Genomic DNA, 7,280 nt, shown 5'->3' with positions numbered 1-7,280 from the left:
CACACGATCGCTTCAGTAGTACTTGCTTGCGGATATATGCAGCTTTTTGTAGAGAATTAGCAGAGCCCACTGCCAAACCCCACCACATCCTAGACAAGCCCTACAACTCGCAGTTGCCGGGGGAGGGGTCGTCAAGCCCTTAGACATAGTCCCTGCTGCCCCAAGAACTGGTGCTGTGGGATGAACCAAACGTAATGTTACGGCGCCTAAATAGACGACGCATCATAGATACCATAAAAGGTGTTATTAGCTAATGACAGCAGGATGGTGGACATGGAAGTTGTCATCCGCTAAGGAGTGTGTAACAACTTGCCTGCCAAAGCTAGTGGCCCTTGAAATGGCGCTCCAGTCGTTTGCCTATACACTACCGCTGACGTACAAGTGGTGCGGTTCGCCCAGGGAGCCGCACTTTGAGACGTCAGTGAGTAGGAGGGTCTGGTGGTGTGCGTTGAAGTGCCTGGCGTAAGCCGACATGGACCCGCCACTAGCACAGATCTTGGTGTTAGTATCAAATATTCGAATGAGATCTTGGATGACTGAAGTGGATAAGGGTTTCGTGTCAACAGCAGTTGAACACGAGTTAGCCAATCCTAAGCTCTATGGGAAACCTGATATATATATATATATATATATATATATATATATATATATATATATATATATATATATATATATATATATATATATATATATATATATATATATATATATATATATATATATATATATATATATATATATATATATATATATATATATATATATTAAGCATTTAACCAAATACACCACCGCCGTGCTGTGTGTTGATGCAACATCCACTAGTATATATTAAACGAGCGAAAGGGAATCCGATTACTATTCCGGAGCCTGTTGAGTATACGTTTGCATTGGTATGCTTACTGGAAACGGTAGTGCCTTTGTAATCATGGTAACATGAATCTTTTCTTCGAGACACTAACGGGAGGTATCGGAAGAGTTATCTTTTCTGTTTAACAGTCAATGTGCTTCTTGCGATCGATTTAGTTCGTACGTACTGTGCACTGTAGTCATCAATAAACAGTCATTTCGGAGCTGGCACGGCTGAGGGAATCCGACTGTCTAATTAAAACAAAGCATTGTGATGGCCTCAACTGGTGTTGACACAATGTGATTTCTGCCCAGTGCTCTGAATGTCAACGTGAAGAAATTCAAGCAAGCGCGGGTAAACGGTGGGAGTAACTATGACTCTCTTAAGATAGCCAAAGGCTTCGTCATCTAATTAGTGACGCGCATGAATGGATTAACGAGATTCCCTCTGTCCCTATCCACTATCTAGCGAAACCACAGCCAAGGGAACGGGCTTGGAAACACTAGCGCAGAAAGAAGATCCTGTTGAGCTTGACTCTAGTCTGGCATTGTAAGGCGATATAAGAGGTGCAGAATAGGTGGGAGCAGGATTATTTCCTTCCACCGTAAAAAAGCTCCAGTTGCTTTCGATTACAAAATCTCAGGATGCTCCCTCGCCCGAACAGAGCACATTAAAGATCTTGGCGTGATTCTGGATCGTGAAGTTACTTTCAAGTTACACTATGACAACATCATTCGTAAAGCAAACCGACAACTGGGCTTCATCTTTAAGATTTCGTCCGAGTTCCGTGATCCTTTATGTTTGAGATCCCTATATTGCTCGCTGGTTCGGTCATTGCTCGAATCTAATGCGATTGTATGGTGCCCGTTCCACTCTAATTGGATTACCAGGATTGAGGCAATTCAACGAAAATTCGTGAGATACGCATTGCGATTTTTACCTTGGTCTGATCCAAAGCAGCTACCGTCATACGAGGACCGTTGCCGTTTACTAAATCTTGAACCTTTGGAATTGAGAAGAGCATATGCTCAAGCATCATTTGCTGCGAAACTGCTTTTGGGTAGTGTAGACTGCCCTGCTTTACTCGAGCGACTAAATTTGTATACTCCTGAGAGGCCTCTACGACAACGACCTTTTCTGCTATTGGAAACTCGTAACACACTATATGGTCAAAATGAACCATTCAGATCCGTTTGCCTACGATTCAATGAATTTGCCGAATATTTTAATTTCAACGTGTCGTCTAATGTTTTTTATCTTAGATTACTTGACCGTTTTCGTGTTGTCTACCGTAATAATGTAGTTTAAGTTTTACTTTTACATTAAAATTTTTTATTCATTAAGACATACATTGTCAGATGAACTATAAAATAAACAAATAAACAAATATGTACATATGGTAAACGTTGGTGCGATGTAACCCACTGAAAAACACGAATAGTGCGATAGGTAACGACAGCATGCATACCATGTATGCACTGCAGGGTATAGTTCGATGAATGAGTATCCGAGCGAGTGAGTGCACGCACAACGTTATCACATATGATACTACAGTCGGTGCGTGGCATGCTTGGTGGTTGGTGGCTGCAGTGCCAAGCAGTCTGGTGAATGGTGATTGGTGGTTGGTGATAAACACGTACTCGGTCATAGAGCTAACGCGGGTTAACTGATACCGAAATAGATATATCAGGACTACGTATCTGATAATCAGTTGCGTATCACTTCACCGAAAGACACTCGAGTGATAAGTGACATGAATATCATGGTCAGCTAATGGTACTGATATTTCACTGTGACTGATTTTCAGTAGAGAGGTTCGATTTTTTTCAACCCTGGTGGTGGTACGTATAGTATGCAAATGTTTTTGCAACCGGGTTACTTGACCAAGTTTCCATCTGTTGATCACATCGACCCAGTGATGTAAAGTTCTGGGTCGTACATGTCGTAACAATTGTTAAGTGCACAAGTGGTTTAAGATTGGTGGTTGGTTGAGAACGTATCTATGGCTAACGCCTAACAGCGATGCACATGCAGCGAACCGCTCCCGTATACGCATCCGTAGTTATGTATAACCGTTAACGCCTATCGATGCGCCCACAAATAGGCATTGCGCCTACGTTCGTAACTTATCACCTATCCCGCGTACTAGATAGGTGGGAGCTCGGGTAAAATATTATCTCCCGGGCAACAATGAGATACCACCGTTGCTTCCGGCACTTATCGGAGGCGTAGGAGGAAGAGTCTGTCAGGTTTCGTATCGTATTCCGAACGAATCCGGTTCAGACAAGGTTATAGTGATATAGTGCGAATTCAATATTGATCAATGAAATATTTATCAAGTGTGTGTGTGTTTAGATAGAGGAGCGAATTTAGAGTTAAACCATTAACGACTAAATTTTGTGTGGTGTTTATACGATAGCACCTACAACTAGAGCAGACCGCAATAAGCTGCAAGCGGTCACTGATGGACATTGCGTCGTCATTGGTAGTAAGACAGGGCGATAAAGCTATCTGCAACATCGATCCCGCATCAGGATGTCCATACGTCCTAAGTAGATTTGCCCCTGCAACTTCATCCGTCACTTTCGTACCGTACATACGGAACGTGCATGTGCAAACAATCTCCTTACAATTGCCTATCCAATGGAGAAGAAGGAAAGTGTAATTCCTAAGCGTTTAATAGCTATTGACCGGCAGCTACTAATTGCGTCAGCAGTTAAGCTTCCGTCATCTTCCTATTTCCTGCTTCGAGTGGGAAGGCTTCAAAGACTTACTGAAACCGATTACAACGACTCTTGGGTGCACTTTGAATCGTGTCACAATGAAATGTCATCTCTCGAAGGCAGACGATAGGCAGAAATGTTGATAGATGAAATGAAAGGCAAGCTTGTCTGCTTGAAAATAGATTCTGCTGCCCGACACAATCGCCATATCTTAGGCATCAATGTACAGTATGCCCTAGACGAGCAGGTGGTCATTCGTACCCTTGGTATGATCGAAATCAATGAAAGTCAAACGGCGACGTTCTTGAAACCAAAAGTTATGGATACTTTGGCCGGCTATGGTCTATCTCTTGAGAACATTTTTTCCGTGACATGCGACAATGGGGCTAATATGGTGGCAACGGTTAGAAAATTAAATAATGATTCGTACGTAATGCCTACAGAGCAGCAGGCTGATGGTACGAACATAGATGAGCTGGATGAGTCGGATGTGATAGAGGATGATCAACAGTGTGAACGAAACGTTACTGCTGAACTGTCCGAAAGGATTACTCTTGTGAGATGTGCCGTGCATACCTTACAGCTTGCAATACTGGATGTTGTTGATAAATCCGATGAGTCTACCCCCGCCATCACTGCTGTTGCTAGAAAATGTAAGCTGGTGAAGTACCGGTCAGAGTTTGAAAGCTACGATGCTTCATACCCACCCGTCTGGAGTAGGACACGATGGGGTGGTATATTCAAAATGATGGAATCGTTCGTACACCAAAAAAGGTTTTTTAACCAGTTGGCCGATAATTTTCCCGAACTAGACCTTTCCAATCAATAGTCGTTCATTGAGCATTACTATGATTCGTTTAAGCCGTTGTACATCTGCACAAAGCAAATGCAAGAGAAGCACGTGTCGTTATCTGACTTCTATATGGCATGGCTGATGGCAACGAGTGAGGTACATAAAGTTCGCGAAAACTCTTTCAGTCCCCATTTACTTGGTCGTTGAACAATAGATTGAACGTTTTGCGCCAATTGAAGGCGGTCCAGATGGCATTATACCTGGATCCAAGGTTCAACTATCGAGGTTCTAAAATATTCACGGCTGAGGAAAAAGATAAAATTCAGCAATACAAAGTCGATACATGGGAACGTATATGCCAACTGGGTAAAACACCGGCTAGTACAAGTAGAGAATCGTCAGAGTCTACCGATGGTTTTGATCAGTATCTTACGCAAATGTTTGGTGAATCCGTAAATCTTGGTTGCGAGACCGGGTTTCTTCAACAAGTTAAGTCTTTGGACCTAGAGCCACGCCAAAAACATAACTACAACGTGTGGGACCATTGGTTACGCCGTAAGACTACGCACCCAGAGATATATGCAGTAGCAATGGTTGTACTATCCACACCATCGAACCAAGTCTCTGTTGAACGGTCTTTCAGTGCCCTTGCCTTGGTTCTCTCTAATCAACGCACTGGCCTTGGGAAAGATACGTTGGAAAACATTTTACTTATTAAATTAAACAAAGAGTTGTTCCCCAGGGCGCTGGCAACAGCATGCAATTGGAAGAGCCCAATCGACCCGGTTGACGATAATTCTCAGGAATGTATATGATACTGTTGATTCTCAACTGAATGTCGAATGAGACAAATATTGTCGTCTATCACTGGCTCATCGCCGGGTGATAGGGGGATAACTTTTGTTTACATTTTCATGAAATCAATTTCCAATGATACTGAAAAGGTTCGGCAGTCATGATACTTGTTATGATTCAATTAGCGACAATCGTCGTTGGGTGGACGATGATATATGTGTTGTCTCAATGTAAGCTCGAGTCACCATTGTGATAACGAATTTTTTCAGGACTGGACAAACTCTCTAAACACCAAGCCGGTTGGCCAACACGCAAGATCGAGAGCTTGCTGCTTGAGTATTGGATCAAGACCAATCTTGAAAGAAATGTAGGTCATATTTTCTATGTCCACACCCTTAGGCACAAGTCGAAAAACATCAAATGGATCAGACGGATCTTTTTTACGTCATCATTGCTTATCAATCGTTGAAAGCCCCACATATAGAGCCAAAATCTAGGTGGAGGTGCTGCCGGTGTGACGAAAGCAACTGAGGGAACATCAAAATCCATTGAGTTTGTGCCTCGATTGGCAGGTGGTAGTGTTGATGTGTCATTATCCACACGACGACGCTTCCTGTTAGAATTTGGCCATGTAGGTGTCATGGGATCACGAGTCGTAGAGGGTTTCCGAATTGAAGTATTTGCAACAAAATCAACTTTTTTGCTGAGTACTTCAACAATACCAGGCAATCGTTCAATTTGTCTATTAATATTGTCAGTTGTCTCATTTGGAGACAAACGTTTGTTTTTGATCTGCCATGTACGCACGAATAGATCGACTGTTAAGCTCACCTCTACAAGATGTACAAATAAATATTATCTTGCCTTGGGCGAAAACATCCTTGCATGAGCGTAAATTGAATCCGCAGCAATTTTGGCTAATGTGAAAAGGAGTATCACACATTCCACAACGTATTGGCTCAAGATCATTGATTTCGTGTTGACACTCTCCGCATTATTTTTTCTCCATCTCTGCTTTGTTCAATGTTGATAGCAGAACACAGGATGACACAGACTGCTAATTGAAGTACGAAGCGGTGTTGGTACTAACAGTCGGTATAGTGCCAAAAACTATCAGACTTGACCAGAATTAACAGCAAATAACGTTACAACAGGCTCAAGCTAGATGCACACTCCAATGCCCGGTATTGTAAAATATACTGCGAACACGACTAATACTGATGTGAATCAATATGCTGAGTAAAACACTCCCAAAAACGTTAAAAAAACTTAGCGTAGAAAACTCTCACGATGTTTTAAAGTGTTACACACTGAGAAAAAAAATGCATTTACTGCAAAGGAGCCCACACAGCCCGAGCAAGAGGCTGCCCAGTCTACAAGCAAGAACTCGCCATCATAAGACTAAAAACAGACCAAAAGATAACTTTCACAGAAGCGAGAAAAACCATAACAGCACAACAATCCAAATCGTACGCACAAACAGTGACAGGCACGCATGACTTAAGAGATGAGATAATTAACGAGTTGAAGAAGGAAATTGCTGAACTGGAAAACCAATTTCGTACGAAGGCAACCGAAATCTTCAGCAAAAAGGATGCCGAAATCACTCAACTAAAAAACGAACTGCAAGCAACCAGAGCCATGAATGAAAAAATTCAAGCAGAAATAACGGCAATCCGAAACGCGATTCCAGCATCCAGCGACAATCAGTTCACCGTGAGAGGTTCCAAACCAACAATTACGACCGGACCGGACAACGCTACCCTGGAACACAAATGACAAGGAATCAGCAAACAGTTCCACATAATGGAAAGCCCTCCCTCGGACCATCCCCGAGCACGAACGTCCCACTTTCCACTTTCCACTCGGCTGGTGATTCTGAGGAACCGGGCATACTTCCGGTAAGCATGATCTCATCAATACTAATAGTACACCCTACTGGCAATCGCCCTCTCAACTCAACAGATTTCAGCAATCCCAAACAATCGGTCAAGCACAGCCGTATAAGCCCACCTTTCCAACACCCCGTGGCCCCCCCACCATATTCAAAGGGATCAGAGGCCCCGGAGAAAAAAAAGGAGTAATCAACAACCCCCGTTGGACAGCGATCCTAACCAGCACA

At 42.9% G+C, this 7,280-nt stretch overlaps 1 pseudogene; it reads left to right on the top strand.

Annotated features, from left to right (window-relative positions):
• The first annotated feature begins 3,838 nt into the window (after window positions 1-3,838).
• LOC131428944 (uncharacterized) lies at window positions 3,839-6,937 on the top strand (annotated as a pseudogene).
• Window positions 6,938-7,280: the final 343 nt, after the last annotated feature.

The sequence above is a fragment of the Malaya genurostris genome, chromosome 2 (genome assembly GCF_030247185.1).
Source record: "Malaya genurostris strain Urasoe2022 chromosome 2, Malgen_1.1, whole genome shotgun sequence".
Lineage (NCBI taxonomy): Eukaryota > Metazoa > Arthropoda > Insecta > Diptera > Culicidae > Malaya > Malaya genurostris.
This window is presented reverse-complemented; position numbering and strand designations above follow the sequence as displayed.